Source organism: Alligator sinensis, unplaced genomic scaffold, assembly GCF_000455745.1.
Source record: "Alligator sinensis unplaced genomic scaffold, ASM45574v1 scaffold977_1, whole genome shotgun sequence".
In the NCBI taxonomy this organism is placed as follows: domain Eukaryota; kingdom Metazoa; phylum Chordata; order Crocodylia; family Alligatoridae; genus Alligator; species Alligator sinensis.
In genome coordinates this window covers 389,320-406,926 of record NW_005842660.1, presented here as the reverse complement: position 1 = coordinate 406,926, position 17,607 = coordinate 389,320, and positions in this window count along the sequence as shown.

Sequence of the window (17,607 nt, the reverse complement as noted above, 5' to 3'; positions counted from 1 at the left end):
GGAGCCTCCTCCGACAGAGGCCCTTCCCATAAGCATAGTTAAGTATACAACTAATTCACAGGGCCAAATCCAAGCAACCACTACGCTTCGTACCCGCAATCGAGCTGAAATGCAAGAGCTATTTAAAGAGTCAAAAATTAAACCTGGAGAGACTTTAGTTGTTTGGCTCAGTCGACTAGTGGTTGAATTCGGCTCGGAATTACTGGACCTAGAAGAGGCCTGCTTCCTCACCCGCCAAGTGGCGTGGAGTGGGGGACATGCTACTGATCTTGGATCAGTGCAAAGGAATACTGCTTGGAATATCCCACTGCCATCGCTTGTAGCAGGACAAATTGCATAAAAGTCCCATGTGTGGCATGATGGACGGCCAGAACCAACATCAGCCGAGCAGTTGCTATTGGCCATTATTGGAACATAGTACTGCACTTGGCAAGCCAGACGCCGACCACTGGGATTAACAGCGCAACAGGCCAACGGACCGTGGCCACACCGATACTTAACAAACCCCGGAACGGTCCCCACCACTCCGGAGGCCATGGAGGCCTGCGTAGAGGTTTACGGAGGGTCTCATGCCATTACCCACCGCCTCCTCCTCATCCCACAGGTGGGCCAACAAGCTGGAAACATCCTAAGTCAACTCGGACGTCTTCAGGCCCTAATGAACACAGCCAGGTCCTCAAAGAGCGTGCATTGGGCCACAGAACCAGACCCAAATTCAGCGTGCCCCATTGAACGTTGCGATGGGCCGTTTCGACCGGAACCAAAGCCACCACTAGAGAGGACAGCGAGAGAAAAAGCTATGTTCTGGTTCCTGTTGCAAATTTAAAGCTGAAAGTCTCTAATTCTGAGTGGTACTGCAGTCATTTGGCATATTTGCAAGAACCACTCTGGGGTCGCATACCCAAGAAGCAGCCTTCTATCAGTAGCTATAGAGTGTGGCATTTAACCCAGAATTCTAGCTATGCATACTGCAGACATGAATCATCACAGTAGTAATGCCTGCATGTTGTTCAGTAACCACACCAATAGACTAGCATTTCTTGAATACTCTTTTTGTGTCTACCTTATGCAGTTTTTCTTTTTTGCAATGATTTTTGATGGTTGTTTCCTATTGTTCTTTCCTGCCTGCATTCTTTTTCCCACAGACTTAATGAGAGGCAAGGACTATACCCTCAAGCAAAAATCTGATCCAGCTAGGCATTTGAATGCACCATAATGTTAGGATATTTGAATCCAATGTTTTCCTTTTGTCCTTTATAAACATAGCAGCCATTTGCAAAATCCAGATCCTCAGAAAAAAAAAAATATTGCCCTATAGTGGAGTTGTCTATGCCTTGGATTTTGTTTCAGGTCAATCTCTAATATCGGGTATTTCGTTTCCCATCTATCCTATGAGTTCTACTTTATACTACAATTGTTAATTCCTCTGAAAGCTCTTGCCAACAGTTTGCCATCTGTTTTAAACTAAAAACATTTAGTTTCTCTTGATGTGAGGCAAAACCATCTGATATGCAAATATGAACAGTAGGTGGCCAGCTTATCTCTGTTTAATGTAAATGAAACCTCACAAACAGTATACAGGGCCTTCAGTAATGCTCTCAATATTGGGTTCAATCCATAGACCCTTTCAGGCATTGTCAGTTGATACTAAGTGCAGCAAATATTAAGAGACTCCTACCTGTATACACCCACTGACTTTCTCCAGATTATGATCTTGATTTTTCATTATCACTATTGCTACATTAAAATATGTATAGAAAAGTGGGGAAAACATCCTTTTGTTTGGTTTTAAAGGAAAATTCATTGTCTTTCAACATAGGGATTTTGAGTGTGTTCAGGGAGTGACTGTGAAACATCTTTCTGAACCTATGGTACAAGCTATTTTTCCACAATGGAAGGAAGGTCCAGTAGGGAGGGTGCTTTGTGCAAGATCTTATACAGTTTCCCAAGCTGCTCTTGACTTGAACTTTGGCAACTTTCTTTAAAAAATGCTGTGTAAAAAAACAAAAAAACAGCCATTGAGAGTGGAGGCAGACATAATGTGAAGTATTTCAAAGTGCAGCTGACTGAAGCACTTCAGAAATGGAATGTTTGAGCCATTGACAGATGTGCAGCCTTTGCTGCACCCCCTGGCTGGAGCCCTTCAAAACTACGGCACCTGTAGGCTTTTCAGCCATGGATGCAACAGGGGGCTGCAGCAACTTGTGGCTCCATTCTTTCTGACCATGTCAGTGAACAGTCTGCTATCTACTTTGCCTCCGGTATCCCAGAATGTCCCTCCCCTTACCCCACTCCTCCCCCAACCCACCCCTGGAACTGGGAGAAAGTAGCCTCTGTTCCCTGCATCCACACTAGCTAGAACCAAGAGACCAGATACAGCAAGGTACACAAGGATTGTGGGCTGGAGAGCTGGAACCCCAGCTTTAGTGCGTGAACATGGAACTTCAAGTCTCCTGGTTCTTGCAAGGGGTGCTCCAAGAAAGCATGGATAGAGGAGACAGGACACCATTTACTGACACTGTGCCCCACTCTTCCTCCACCTCTCCCTGTGGGAGCAAGGGAGAACAGAGCACAGTGGGATGCTGGAGAACCAAGGGTATCTCCTGTGGAATGTGCATATGTAACAGGAAGTGATTTGTTTCAAAGAACTTTTAAATAGTACCTGTTTCCTTCAAGGTAAGTTTTGAAGTTCTTCCACCATTTTTGGAGCACTTCATAGGATGTATACATCTGTCTGGCTTGCCCCGAAGCAGTTGAAAGGTGTTTAAAGTGCTTCAAATGCTACATCTGTTCATGCCTTCAGATGACTAAAAGGAAATACAACTCCATCCCTAATGAATGTCTATCATTGTATTCTGAGTGTGACAATTTTCTTTTTAGTGAAATAATGGTGTTAAACATTAAACAAAGCAAACCCCCCCCCAAAAAAACCATTGGACTGTTTCCCACAATTTTCAAAAGTGGCCCCCAATTTTTAATCCTTTTTCTCTCAAATTAGGCATCTACAAACCAAGAGACTTGGGATTTCTGAAAATCTGACACAGTAGAAATCTGAGAAAAATATATTTAAGATCTACCAATATATTCTATAGCATAATGTATATAAAAACCCTTTATTGAATACTAGACAATTCATAGTCACACTCATACACATTTACCTAAATACTAATACATTTCAAAGTCTTCCTAAAACAAATATATATGTTCCTGACTTTCAAATGGGCCTAATGAATTTGGGCATGATGCTGAAAGACTATGGGTACCTAAAGGTCTTCTGAAAATCCTGCTGAGCTGCATCTCAACTTGGCAAATACTATATGTACCCAATTAGAAATAATATGATTCCAAATCTTTTCTGTTGGATGTATGCCAGAGGAATCAACAGAGAAAGATCATTAAAAAAGGCAAATTCTCTATAAACACTGTTCCCCAGAGACGGATAAAACGAAGTGTCTCTATAACCTGCAGTGAATACAAACAACTGAACCAGTCCTGAAGAAACAGTTGCACTTGGGAAGGGTTGGAGGGTATTGTAGAGGCTGTGGAATTAAAGGCAAAACCCACACAGTGTTTACTGCCATGAACGGCTAGTAATCAAGCTAGACATACAACTATGCTAGATATTATTGCAGGCATGGACGGCAGTGCTTTTCCAAACACTAAAATAACATAAGGGATGGCTTTCAAATGTCAGAATTAAGGCATTTAGGAGCACATTTTAGTGACTCTCAAAAGTACTTGTGCTCCTAAATTAAGTGCTTCTGAAAGTCCTGCCAGCAAACATTGCTTATTACCCAAGCCAGATATAATGGTCACGTCTTAATTTTTTATTCTTTCACTTATGAAATATTAGTGATCTATACAGTCATTCAAAAGATAAAAGGCAACAATGCAAATCATATTTCACTCCAAGTTGCATTTTTATAGTAGTTTACAGCCTCCCTTTTTGCTTTTTTTTATGCTTCTTTTTTTCTTGTTTTGTGGAACATAGCATAAGTAATGTATGCATGTGAGCGAGGGGGGAAATATTCAGAGGACTGTTTGATTAAATAAATATATAAATATAATTAATATAAATGGAAAGAGAGAGAGAGATTTTATATATGTGTCCCCAAATCAATGCTTCCCAATAGTTTCCAGAAAAAGAATACACAGAACAACAAAAGAAAGTGTATATAAAGAGAATAATTTACACCCACATTCAATGCCTCTGTTTAAAATAATGAATCCTCAACACAGGAAGCACATTCCCAAGGCGAGGGAGGATTACTGAATGTTTTAACTGATCACACAAATTCACCTCTTGATCAGAGCTCTTCTCAACAGATACTTACAAATTGCAGCATTATGCTTCTTGCATTTTTTTTTAAATTAGAGTTAGTAAAGGCTATACACACACTCACCCAACTGCACATGCGCTCAGCCCCCCCTGCCCCACATATAATCTGAGAGCAACTGAGCACATACACACATGAAATTATTGTGCCTAAATAAACTCCAGCACAGTTTGTACCAGAGTTTATTACTCCCAGGCACCACATTTGCACATGCACCCAGGACTGCAGCATGTTGAGGTGAATCAGAGCAACCCCAGCTGGCAAGGGCCCCAGGAATCAACCTGCCAGCCTGTGGCTGCTCCAACCTGGCTAAATATGCTTCAGAGGGGCTGGCTGGGACACAAGGGTGCTTCAGTGCGGGGCTAACCAGCAAGCACTGGAGCACCTTTGTGCCCCAGACAGCCCTGTCAGCATCTACACATGTGTTGCAGTGCACTAAATAACACCGCTACAGGATAGTATTTGTGTTTACAAGTACTAACCTACGGTATTACAGAAACCTATTAGTTTCCTGCTGCCTAATAGGGGCACACATGTAAACACTGGACATGTCTACATGTGTGATTAATGTGCACGAATGAACTCCGGAGTTTTTTGCTCCTGGGGGCACTGTATGAACATGCACGTGGAATTAAAAAACTCCAGAGCATATTGCTCCAGATTTTATTTGTGTGTAGCACCTGGAACACAGTTGAAGGACCTTGGACTGACAGCCTGTGGTAGAGGGGCTGGCTAAGGCACAAGGGTGCTTCAGCATGGGGGCTGCCTGCTGGCTAGCCCCAGACTGAAGCACCCGGTGCCCCAGCCAGGTGCTTGTGTGCTTGTGTGCAGTCTATATGTGTGCTGTTGTGCACAAAAAACACTCTGCAACAGGGTAGTTCTTGTATGATTACTACCCTGCTGTGGAGTTTGATTAGTTCTGCACAACCTAATAGGGGTGCATGTGTACTTCATGGTAAGGATAGCCAAATTTTGGAATGGGCTTCCAAGGGAGGTGGTGCTCTCCCCTACCTTGGGGGTCTTTAAGAGAAGGCTGGATAGGCATCTGGCTGGGGTCATCTGACCCCCAGCCACCTAGCTGGGGTTGTCTGACACCAGCGCTCTTTCCTGCCCAGGGCAGGGGTTCAGACTCGATCTGTTGAGGTCCCTTCTGACCTTAGCATCTATGAATCTGTGAATCTATGCTGAGGCATTTACTGTGCAGTTAGTCAACTATGCAATAAATGTTTCATGTAGATGTGGCCACTGAGACTGTACTGGGGAAATGAATTAGTCAGCTCCACAGTAAATGTCTTCTGCAGATGCTCCCACTATTTCTTTTTTGATCTGTACCATGCATATCTCACTCATGTATTTCACCTTTGTTCAGCCCAGAGATGGGTGTGGGGCCTAGGTGGCTATGACATAGATCATTACGCAGTCACATAGGTGGTGAATTGGCTTATGGGATGCACCCAGAGAGTGATGGTGGATGGGTCAGTATTGACCTGGAAAGATGTGGGCAGTGGGGTTCCCCAAGGTTCGGTCCTTGGACCAGTGCTGTTCAATAGTGCCTTCCAATCATAGGGTTTAGGTTGTAGCCGTGTTGGTCTAAGGATATAGGCAGACAAGGTTCCTTGGGTGAATTTGATATCTTTTGATATCAAATTCACCCAAGGAACCTTGTCTTCCAATCATAGGGCACTTCACCAGAGCACCAGGAGCTCTGGAAGATCCATGCCAGGGGCTGAGCTATGATGCAGGACAGCTCCTTGAATACTCTGGTATATAAATTGTCAGGGCTGGCTGACTTGAAGGTGTCCAGCCTCTCAACGTGTTCCTTCACAAGGTCAGCATTGATGGAGGACAAGGAACCACCCTTACTCAGGTGTCCCTGTCCCGTAATGAGCATGGGCATCCCATGGGACTTGTGAAAGACCACTGCAAAGTACCCATTTAGTAAGGTGGCTTTTTCCTGGGCATCAGTCATCAGTTCTTCTTTCTGGTTTAGCAGGGGTCCAATGTTGCCCTTGCTTTTCCTCCAGCTCCCTACATATCTAAAAAAGGACTTTTTATTGTCCTTGATACTTGTAGCCAGCTGGAGTTCCATCGCAGCCTTGGTTTTCCTGGCTCACTCCCTGCAGGTCCAGACCAGTGCAGTATATTCCTCCTTGAAGTTGGATCCTGTCCTCCATCCTTTGTAGGTTTGTCTTTTTAGATGCAGGAGGACTGCCAGTTCCTTGTTGAGCCAAGGTGGCTACTGTGCCCTCTTCCTGCCTGTCCTCCAAGACGGAATAGCGTTAGCTTATACTTCTAGGATCTCTCCCTTGAGGAGCAACCACTCTTCCTGGACTCCCTTCCCCTTGGGGTCATGGTCCCTTAGGGCCTCACCGACAAGTCTCCTGAGCTTGTCAAAGTCAGCCCTCCTGAAGTCAAGGACCTCTGAACTGCTGACTGACTTGACAGCTTTTCAATGGATGGCGAAGGTGATCAGCTCATGGTCGCTGTCACCCAGCTTCCCTTCAATTGTTAGGTCACTGATTAGGTCATCCCCAGTTGCCAGTACCAGGTCAAGCAGCGCTTTGCCTCTTGTTGGCCTGTAGACTTCTTGAGTCAGATAGAGCTCATCCACACGTGTGAGAAAGCTTTGCAATCATTCGGATTTGGCTGAATGCTCTTCCCACGAGATGTCTGGGTAGTTGAACTCTCCCATGACAACCATGGACCAGCAGTGTGCGGCCTCAGCCAATTCCCTGGCAAACTCCTGGTCAATCTCTTGATTCTGGGAGGGAGGTCTGTAGTAGACTCCCACCATTGTATCCCCTGTGCCATGTTCCCCACGGATTTTAACCCAGAGGGTCTCTAGTCATCCACCCTGAGTGCTGTTGTTGGCTTGTAGGGATGCCAGGTTTTCCTTGACATACGGCCCTTTTTTTCCACTCGATCTCTCCTGTACAGGGTATAGCCATCTCTTTCTGTGGTCCTGTCATGGGTGGAGCCCCACCAGGTCTCCATTATCCCTATGACATTGTAATCGTGTGTGTTGAGCAGGAGGACAAGTTCCTCCTATTTATTCCCCAAAGTTCCGAAGTTTTTCCGAAGCGCTTGAGAATCTCCAAACTGTTTCGGAACTTTTTCAGAAAGCCTAATGAAGCTAGCGCTTGAATCCAGACATGCTGCTTCAGATGCCAAAGCGTCCGAAGCTTCTTCGGATCCAAAGCTCTGTCCGAAGCCTCACACATTCCTACCCAGTGGGCCTAAACATTAGATTGTATAAAACAATTTAGCTCTTTTGCTTTCAATCCAGACAGCCCAATTAGTACCACCTGTGGATCAGGCTTCAAGTCTGGTTTATTTATGGAAAACGGCAGAGGCTGAGACCAACTCCCCCCACCCCGGAACCTGTTCACCTATTTCTGGCACCTAATAGCAAACAAGTGAGTCAGCTATTTAATACTCATTCATCTTGGGGCTCCACACTGTGCAGCACTCTAGATCAAGTCTAAGTACTGCACAATGCACATACCAGAACAAAAGCCAAAATACAGTGTGAATGCCTTGGTAGTTCACAGCAGTATCACTTTTTGATATCCGTAGAGATTCATGAGGGGAAACTTAATTGTTGTCTCCTCTATGTTTTTCACGGTGATAGTCTGATTTTTCCCTTTTCTGTAAATCTGATGTGAGAGCAACCTCAATTAAAATTTCATATTCTAATTTTTTTATTAATTCTCCTAGACAGATGAGTCAACAAGTAGCGGAGACATTTGTCATAAAGAGATATATGCTTTTATTTAGGAAGGGCAATCAGAAATAACAGGCAAAGTATTACATCTCGGGCTGATAATGCAAGCTGTAAATTGCACATAGATTAAAACACATAAGATACATAGAAAGGAGAAATTCTTTCACCAGCTCACATCTTTCCTACGTACTGAGCCATGCGTAACTGCTTATAGCGTTTTACTACTAATAGTGTGGTGTATGGGATAATCTCTCTTCTAATAATTTTAACTATTGCATTCTCAAGGGAAAGCAAATGATATTGAAGTTGATTCATCCTTCATTTCAGAAGAAAACAAAAGTATCAATATCAATAAAATGAGAGTGTCTCCATGACATATTAGTGTATGAAGCAAAAGTTAAAACTGAATGAGTTTTTTTAATCAAATAAGATCTTGCATCATTCACATGTCAAACAAGGCAGATGTAGGAGCATAACAAAGAGGTGAGGGGGTGATTGGCAACATGTGTGAATTGGTGCAGTAGGGTCCAAAAATGGAAGAGCAGTGAAGCTTGGCATCTTGCAATAGGGTTTTTAATGAAGTTCAGCTGATAGGAAGACTCCTTACAGAATTAGTGCACTAAAAAGTCTAAATGCAGGCATGAACAGAGTGGCTATTTTAATAAGAGCGTGGGATTGGGAGGGGCCCCTTAGGGCTCTTGATTCTAGTCCATTGCTATCATAGGCAACCCTATCACCGAATCCTTTCCATTAATTGAATGAGCTCCATTTGAAAACTGTCTAGGGGTTTTACCCCTACAGCTCCCCCTGGATCTGGGGCTCCCCCTGCACCATTAAGAAGCAAGCTCCCACAGCTGGGAGCCGCCTCGGCTGAAAAACCTACACACGTATGTGTAGTGAGCACCAGGTACAATAAACACAGGCATAAGTGAAGGAGAAAAACTCAACAAACTTATTTTGGAGCTGTAAGTAAGCTTCATTAGTCCTTTAGTCGCTCTGACCTGAGGGATCATCTCCCAACTCCCAACCTCCACAGTCTTCCAAGTAAAGAAGCATCTGCAAATTACAACTTCTGTCATGAAGGTGTCTATGTAAAACAGCAAATAGGGAAAAGGGAAACAAGCAAAAAACCTACATGATGAGGGAGTGTAGACTTGTCTACTGAGCAAGAATATGTATTCACCTTGCTATATGTTTTTGGAGGATAAAATTTTGGGCACTAAGTGGTTAGAAAATGGCACAAGGCTGTAGGCACAGAACTCTTAAGTCCTTTTTGTGTAAGCACTAAATAAATTAGGCTAAGACAATGGCACCCAACCTTCCGACCCTGTAGGCCAAGAGTGGTACAGAGTTGGTATATGGGCAGTTTCCACAGACACTTTCCATACAGTTTCCATAGACACTGGCAGTATCAGCATGTGGTGTCAGTCTGTGGGTGGCCTGACCCTGTATGCCTGGATCCAGCCACCCACTAGAGTGACCCCATGCACCAGCCTGACCATGCACTGGCAACATCAGAGCACGGGGCCATGTTATCTGGCCTGCAGGGTTCCCGTGGGTCTGGCAATATCATAGTGGAGGAGTAGCAATTAATGCAGCCACTGCCTTGCTACTGCCTGATTTCCAGACCCCTGGGGAGTCCTACAGGGTGAATGACATGGCTCTATGGGCCAGATCTGATCTGTGGCCTAGAGTGTAAGAACCATGACGCTAGAATTTTTAGAACTGGGCACCTAAAGTTAGGCTCTCTGGTGCAAATAGAACAGAAGTTGCAAAGGGACTCAGCACTTTTGGAAATATGGTCACATATTTAGGAGCTAAAGTATAGTCCTGGGAGCTGGACTTTGGGTATATGCTAATTCTTTTTGGGTGCATCTATATGTGAAATTATTGCAACACAATAAACCCTGAAGCAGTTTGAGTTTCAGTCAGCTGCTCCCATGTGCAGCATCTAGAAATGTGCCCAGGACTGCAGCAATTTGAGCTGAGGGTCTCGAAGAAGCTGGGGGTCTGGCCCCCGGCTGGTTGGACACAATTTGTGCCCAGCAGTCACCATCTACAAGTGCATTTAATTGCATTTAATGAGTCTGCTGTAAGTTAGTACCATCCCCAGTTAATTAATTTACTGTGCCCTAATACTGGCATATGTGTAAACGGTGACACTTTACTGCAGAGCTAGTTAATCTACTCCATGGTAAAACGCACATGTAGATGCACCCTTTGACATCAGTTAAAGCAAATGCTAAGTATTTGCTGAAGTAATAGCCTAATTAGACGTGGTTTCCAAAACTGAGATCACAAGTAGTTTATGTGAACACCATGAACTTCTTACACAAAATTATTTCCATGGACTCCCTTTTCTTTTATTTACATTGAGCAAGGCAGAACACTAGTTTGTCTAAAATTAGGATAATGATACTGACTTCATTTGTAAAGTGCCTTGAGATCCACTCATGGAAAAGGCTAAATAAGAACTGAGCACTATTAATACAACATAACTCCTCCCCATTTTTTCTTCAACCTTAGATCTGGTAACATGTAATAAACAGTTTTTACTTACATGACCATTTGCTATCATGAGGATTTTAAAATGTGGGTGCCCACAGTACAGCTCCCAGGACTATACTTGTCTACTGAACAAGAATATGTATTCACCTTGCTATATGTTTTTGGAGGATAAAGTTTTGGGCACTAAGAGGTTAGAAAATGGTACAAGTTTGTGAACCAGGAACACAACTGTGATAACATTATAATAATAGCTTAAATTCCTTCCTGTGTTTCAAACATGTGACTTGTGCAAAAAAAAAAAAAAGACAAAAAAATAAGACCCTATACTCTCCATTTATTTAGTGGCAAGACTACAGATGATTAAGATGGCATATAATAATCATTGCATTGCGCGGGGGGGGGGGGGGGCACGGACATGTGCTCTTTTAAAAACTGAGTATTGTGATATCATTAAGAAATAATGAGTCTTGTACATTTGCACTCATGCTTGGATGGGATCAAAGGCACTTTATTTTTAAGAGTTATTATTAAAATCTGAATAGGGATAAGATAGAGGTTAGGATAAAATGACATTTGTTACTCAGGAAGGATCATATATCCTAGTCATGTAATTAATAAAAATGTTTTGTAATCTCAAGGTTTATTAATTAGCTTCCAATAACTTCAGTGGAGTTGGTAAATAGTTTTCCAATGCAATTATCTGACATTTGAACTGACCATCAGTTTTTACTACCTGTAAATGAAAAGTGCAATGCTTCCAAGTGGATCATTCCACTTTAAATAAGAAAACCCCACAAGCAGTTGCTAGGGATGCTTCCAGCACTGCCAGTGTCTATGGAAACTGAACCTGTATGTGATTTGTCAGTGGACCTGTACCAGAAGAGACACACAATTGTACAACTAATGAGCAAGGTAATAGCAATACCTAGCTTTATCTTTGTGTGGAATAACTCACCCAGAGACAGTGAGCAAGAACAAGGTATGCTTTTCTTTGGAAGATGACCTAGCATGCACAGGTACTGCTTTCATGGAAAAGGGGAGCCATTTCCAGCTGTAGTTTAAACCATGTGGGCCAGTTTATCCAAAGAACTAAGGACAGATTTATAAAGATTGTAGGACCCCTGAAGATACAGATACTTGCTGGGTGGGATTTAGGTCACCTTGCTCCTGAGATCTGGGGCTGCACCTCCAAATACCTTGAAAATTCTGTTTTCAGCATCACTGAAGCAAGTTTAAGAACCAGAATTTTAAAAATTCATATTTCTCATTGTCTGCAGCAGTGCTTATTCTCTGGAAGTGGGTAGGGGAAGTGGGGAACAAACAAACACAAGATATCTAAAAGCCTAAATGGGAGCAGAATAGCTGGAAGGAAAATATATTTTTATTTTACAATTTTGATTTTGACAAAAAGAAATTTTTTAGTTGAAAAGATTTTGCTTTCTGCAGAAAATTTCACCTCTTTATCAAAGAATCGAAAGCCCCAAGGGCACACAAAAAAAGAAAAGAAAAAAAGTTTGGCTTTTATGGACAAACACAGGAGGGAAAAAAATTAACCCACCCCACAAAAAGATTGCCTTTGAGATGCTGTTATGATGCCTCATGGCATGCATAGTGCAGGTGGCTCCTGGTTCCATTCTCTTCTATGGACTGGGCATCCAAGCCAGGTTTCTTCCTTAAAAAACCCAAAATAAATCAGCTGTAAAACAGAATCCTTTAGAAAACCTGGCCGATAAACCCCAATTCTTACATCCACACATGCAGATCCTTCCCCTTGCAGTGGTCCCTAGAAGTCTCTCTTCTCCTTTATGTAGCAGTGGGGACTACACACAACGTCCACTTTCCAGTTCCAGGGATGTCTCTAAGTGCTGCTGTTGGGTGCTAGCTTGTACCAGCAGAGTTACCAATGTGTGTTCACATGTCATGCAGATTGGGCTAGGTTTTCAAAGTGCTCAGCCATAGTCTGATTTTGTTCCCATTGAAGTTGGAGGGGAGGGCCAGGAGGGGTGCTCCAGTTGACTGCAAGTGGGGGCAGTTAGATCGGTTTTGATTACTTCCAAAAGCTTCAATTATAGGTTTTAATCTTAGCTCGAACTGGACCTGGTTGAAGAGTGAGAAAAAATAATTGTGAACATATTGGCAATTTCTAAATAAATTTTTTCTTTGACATTTTGGTACCCCTTTTGATCAGCTTGCCATAAACATACATGTGCATCAAACCCACACAAATTGGCAGGTCTGTGGAAATCAAAATTTAGGTCTGTTGCCAAGTTTCTTGAAGTCAAAAACTCCAAATTTGTGTGTCCTAAAACAATGATAACTTCTAATTGCTGTAACATCAAATTATTACAGTAGTAACAGAACCTGACCTACATGACTGTGGCAACCGCCCAAGGGTGTGAATGTAGGATCATGAATATAAACATTTGAAAAAAATAAGAAAAAAGGAATTTTTTTACAGGAGAAAAGATGACCTCTGCTAAATATTTTTTTTGCCCCAAATTGACACTCAGTTGTAAGCCAAATTATCCTCTTCAAGACCATTTTTTTTTCAAACAGGCTAAAAGGTATAAATAGAAGGAACTGCCCATATTACTCCTTTAACATGCATTTCTCCACACATCTGGTAGTCTTGGACATAATTAATAAGAAGTGGATGCAAAGAACAAGTATGCCAAAAGCTTTAATATAATTCAGGATCACACCTTCTGCCAATCTTTCAATTTCTGCCAGTACAAACTGACTTACACCCCAGGGATGGGTCTGATGTGCTCTGGCACCCAGAATAGGCTGTCAGTACATTTTGGAGATAAAAATGGAACAACAGGTGCACAGCTCCTAATAGAATTTACAAACTCTGGGATAACACTTGCTAACAGTGATTTGACAACAAAAGTCAGTATGTGCTCTAGGATAGACAACATCGAGGGGGGAGTTCAAGGAGGGAGGGGGGAGCTTTTATCCAGCGTCTTAGCTACTGAGCCAAATTATAGGGATATATGGAACAGGCTGTGTATATGCATCCATAACTCTTTGGAAATTCATCCCTTTGAAAGACAGGCTTTTTAAGGTGGAAACTCTGGTCCAGGTTCTCTACACATTGAAGTGTGTGACAGCTCCCAATAGCTTTCAGTGCTGCTGACTCATGATGAAGTGCCGATGTGGTCTGATGGATGGGCACATTGGGTACATGTATATCTGTTAATGTTTGTATATGCCTATAAATATGAACCAACATATCCTCTTGCAGCACACAATGTTCCCACCCCCACAACTATATGTATAATCAACTAACCCCAGTAATAATATTCACCATTTTCTTCATGATTTTCATAGTTGTTACACAAATGCCCCAGGACGGTCAGAGCTCCCCACTGCCTCCCTTTTCTTGTCTAATTCTGGAAGGTGCATGAATGTAAGTCCCATATTAAATGTGTGATTGCATGTGAGCAATAGAAAGCAAACAAATGGAGTGGGGGCTGTCTTATATGTATAGATGTGCAATGTCTAGGAGAATGATCTACAGTAAGATGTTTAAGTATTTCCATAGTAGGAAGTGTACTCAGTAATGTATAAGCATGCAATAAGAGGTAATATACACAAAAATATATATTTCTGTATTTCATCTAAGGCGGCCAGTGATAGGCACCATATAATACTCAGTCATACTGGCAGGACATTGGCCTGGAACTCAGGAGATTAGGATTCTACACTAGGCTCTGCCATTAACCCTCTGTCTGACCTCAGGCAACAATTTTTACTTCTCTGGGGGCATGTCTAAACATGCATTTGATCCAAGATTAGTTTACTTGCTAGTAAACTACTTGCGAATAAATGCTCCCAGGCAGGCCTCTACACGTGCAGGGGCATGGCAGCAGATTTGCTGCTCTTAGCAGCAAACTGGTACCACTTTCTGTGGCTCTGCAGTGAGCCCCTACCAACACCAACAGAGGAGCTCAAGGCTCCAGCCGCAGCTGCCAGCTGCCAGCAGCCATCTTGAAAAAAACTGCCCCACTCTCTGCTCCCTGGCCAGCCACTTCCCTGATCAGGAGCAGTATGCACAGTCCAGGGGCAGCACACAGCAGCTCTCTCCTCACTGCCTCTGCCTCCCTATACTATGGCTGCTCCAGCCCCTGCCCCTGAAATTGATGACCAGCACCCCAGGCTCCTGCTGGTTACCGTGCTAGCCCACTGTGCCAAACACCAGCTGACCCACAGCTGTCTGGGTCCTCCTGGCTCCCCAACATGCAACGACCACCTGCCTGTCTGCAGCACACTGTCCCAGAGATGCTGCTGCTCTGCAGCTGTTGTCTGGAATCCATCCACTTGGAAGGACCCTGTCAGGGACACTGCTGACAAGATGCTAGATGCCACCATTGGAGCTGCCCTCACCCTCCTGGGCCTCCAGCTCCACCGCCTCTGGTCCCTCCAGACCAGCTAAGACTGGTGGCTGCATGTCATCCAGCAGACCTGGGACAATAAGCAGTGGCTGGAGGCATTCTAGATGACCTGGGCCACCTTCTAGGAACTTTCAGGGCAGCTCTGTCCATACCTGGAGTATCAGGACACTGCCATGCAGCCGCCCCTTCCTACAGACACTCAGCTGGCCCTTGCCTTGCTCAAGCTGGCCACACCTGCTAGCCTCTGCTATGTGGGGCATCTCTTTGGGGTGGGCAAGGCCACTGCCAGAGAGCCTGTTCTCGAGGTGTGTGGTGCCCTCCAGAATATGCTGGGGTACACATGCTCTGCATACACAACCCCCTGGCAGTGGCATCAGGGTCCCATGCCCTGGGATTCCCCAGAGCATCAGGACTTTGGATGGGATCCACATCCCTGTCACCTGCCCACTCTATGGTGACTGTCCCTACTATAGCCAGAGGGGCTTTCACTCTGTTGTGCTCCAGGCTTCCATTGTCCGCTGCAGTGCCTTCATAAACATGACTTCCAGCTGGGCGGGAAGTGCCAACGATGCCAACATGTTCCACAACTCCGCCCTGCCAGCCATGGTGCAGAGTGGATGCTTCATGCTGGAGGTGCTGGACTTGCAGCTGGGCACCACTGTGGTCCCACCGCTCCTCAACAGGGACCCCGCCTACCAACTCCTGTCCTGAGGGGGGCATGGGGTAGGGTTGCCTAGGAGGCAGATCCCAGGGACAAGCAGCCAGCACCCTGGCCTCTGGCTGTTCCCCCGTGGGTGCACATGTCACAGTGAGTCCAGAGGACGGGGGTCTCACCCAGGAGTGACAGTAGCTGATAGTCCCTCAGTGTGGACAACTCCCCCTCCGGCAGCTGACGTCCAGGGCCAGCAGGGGCCAGCATGTGGTCCTGGTCCCACTGTAGCCAGCTCTAGCTTCACACCCATATGGAGCTGGGGTGAGCGATGGGCCTGGGCCCAAGCAAGGGGGCCATGTGGCAGGGGACCTGGGCCAGGGGACAGGGCAGGGGCTCCTGGGTGGTGCAGGTGGTGCTGGACCACTGCACAGGGCTCCTGGGTGGTGCAGGCTCACTGCACTGAGGTGCCAGGCAGTGACATCAAGGTGCAGTCAGGCTGGTACATCTAGCTTACAGCCTGCCCAGGGGGACACAGGGGCCTGGAATGGCCTCAGGCTCCCTGCATATATGCCCCAGGGCTCAAAATGCTTGCAGGATTGTAAAGGCCTGCGGCTGGGGTGCCATAGAGCCAATCCAGCCCTGGGGCAGGAAAGATTCCCAGCCCTGGAGCCCTGGGGCTAGCCTCAGGCTTGCCCCTAGTGGCAGTGGCATGGCTGACTAGGCATGTACACATGAGTTACTCTGCACTAACTGCTCACAAGTAAATTTGCTACTTGCATTTGCAGGTAGCAAATTTACTCACAAGTAGTGTAATTTATTGAGCAGTAAGCGTGCATAAATGTAGACGCACATGCTTGCTGTGCTGTAAACTATGGTCCTACACAATAAATCATCTCATGTAGACGTTCCCTGTTTAGACTTGTAAATGGCATGCAGCAGGGACTTTCTTTCACTATGTTATGTATACTGCCTAAGAAAACAGGCACCTATGCTTGAAAATACTGTTTTTTCTGTCCTATGTTTGTCTCGGGCATAATATAATGTGAAATATATTTATATAATCCTTTTATTTCTAATTTACTCCTGTACCACATACATCTGACTTGGTGAATACCTGCAAATATTGAACTGTTCTTAAAGCACATTCTCTGGTTTGATATGAATAATCCTATTAATGTCAAGGCACATAAGTTCCTCTCCAAAGATAATACAGGCAGTCCCAGCCTACTAAAATTAAAAGGAGTTCTATGGTTGATTTCAATGAAGCTGGTCTTTTACCCTTTATCTTTACAGGGTAAGACTCAAATGGCACATCCAGATGTACAGACACATGTGGTTTGTGGCACCACAAACTGCACGCATTGAACATTAAACTGTGTGTGGCACTGCTGATTTGCAGCATGGGGGCAAAATTTGCTAACAGGATTTCCCAGTAGAAAAAAAACCAAACATCCTGATAAAAAATAGCAGCTCAAAGCATGTGAAAATAATGTGTGCTGAGACAAACACAGAGACAGAGAAGCCAGCAGTCTAGGGCTGGTGGTCCCCTGTCTCCATGTGCCTCAGTGCAGGGACTCTGCACTCTCTGGCTGGCTGGGATGCAGGGTACCTGCTGGCTATCCCTGCACCAAGGAACTTTGTGCCCCAGCCAGCCCCTGACCCCACAACTCATGGAGCCTGGCCAGGAGCCAGGAGGAGCTGGGCCTGGCCTGCAACAAAGGGTACATGCAGGTACGTGTACTGTATCACAACATAGTGGCACAAATTCATGCTGCTACAATTTGTGCTGATGTAAACGCATGCCCCTGCTCATCTGGATGCAGCCAAAGAGTTAGGTCTATAAGGTGTGGGATTGTGCAAAGAGGCACACTGAATGCAAATAGAATTATGTTAGTGCAGTACTACACCCAGGCCAATTAGGTTTGTGGCGAGGTAAGACTTATTAGTCACATTATAGCAGGGCATGAATGTGGCTATAGGGTTCCCAGT